The sequence below is a fragment of the Sphaeroforma arctica genome, assembly GCF_001186125.1.
Source record: "Sphaeroforma arctica JP610 unplaced genomic scaffold supercont1.73, whole genome shotgun sequence".
In the NCBI taxonomy this organism is placed as follows: Eukaryota; class Ichthyosporea; order Ichthyophonida; genus Sphaeroforma; species Sphaeroforma arctica.
The window spans coordinates 159,985-161,542 of NW_014040485.1; positions in this window are offsets into that span (position 1 = coordinate 159,985).

The following is a 1,558-nucleotide window of genomic DNA, read 5'->3' on the forward strand; positions in this document are numbered from 1 at the left end:
ATATATATATATATATATATATATATATATATATATAGATATATATATATATATATATATATATATATATATATATATATATATATATATATATATATATATATATGTATATGTATATATATGTTCCGTTTGTTCGCATCGATATACAAGCTGTTAGATATTTATTTATGTTCTAATACATGTTCGCAGCAAATAAGTTTTTGAGACGTCAAGACAAACGGTGCTTGGGATATTTTTATCATCGGAGATAATTGACCAGATTCAAAGTTCTAATAGCTATACGCGAGTTTACGTATATTGTTTATACATTAGCGTCGCAATCCATGTCAAATTCTATATATTGCCATCATTACGCATATACTTACCTTCCCAATCATCGTGGCAGGTACAATCGTATTGTGTGCCAGGAGTAACGTAACCATAGCTACAGTCAGCCACAGTACAATTCGTGCCCGAAAAACCGTCCGGACACGTGCACGTGTCTGCCTCACCCCCTTGCCTACACCCTTCTTCGTAATAATTGATCTGTGCTGTCGTAGTTATACATACAATCGATAGCACGACAACCAATACTGCTGTGGACCGAAGCCACCGCATGATGGTATTTTGGACGTAAGAATATCCGAGTTCAGCGTGTTTTGCCCTACAGTTTTCGACGCAACCACAACGTTTAGCTATGCCTTAAAAAGCAAACAACTACCAACGGTCAACTTCCCGCACTACTTTGTGTGTATAGTTGTAAATATAAGCTTTATTTGTACACCACATATAAATGAACAACTCCCTTCTCATCTCTTCTTGTATGCAGAATTAAAGACAATGGAATTCGCTTGGATTTAATACCGCATTCTGTAAGTAGTAAATATATACTGACTCCTGCCTCTACCGGTCTGGCGCGGCGGCGTGGCGCCCCTGCTAAAACGCTAAAACAGCATTATCAGCTGCTGAAGTCTGTCCTGAGCCCTGAGTGTCCTCGAATCCTCTCGGAGTCCTCGACATCAGAATTCCGATGATGCCAAAGATACTTAGTGTCTTGGACTGTTATTAACTTTTTATAGACCAATAAAACATTTCCAATTTATATTTTTGTTTAGCAGTAGACGAATCAAGAATTTGATTCATTGATTGGCCCATACTTAATATCAGAGAGTTGGTACTTGATACAAGTCGTATCAAATTTCTGCTGGAAAGCAAGGACTAAAGTCTATAAAGAGTTAAAGACCTACGTAAAATTGTACAGTTTAATATCATTTTTTGTTGTTGTTGAAAAGTTCGAGATTGGAAATTGAATGAGTTTTAGCACCGAGTTTTTTTTGGTGAGGAACGAGTTTCAAATCGAAGTAAACCAGTTACTCAACAAGTTTTTTTATATGGTTTTGGCAAAAGTGCCGCGTTTCAAAACGAGTTGCAAAACCCCGCCCCAAAAGTTGAGTCACGAGTGAACGACAGATTTGACACGAATTCCGAGCCAAAACACGAGGTTCTAGCACGAGTTTAATTTAAAACCAAAAGAGACCAAAACCTGTACAACAATTTGATAAATGTGGTTAATATTTAA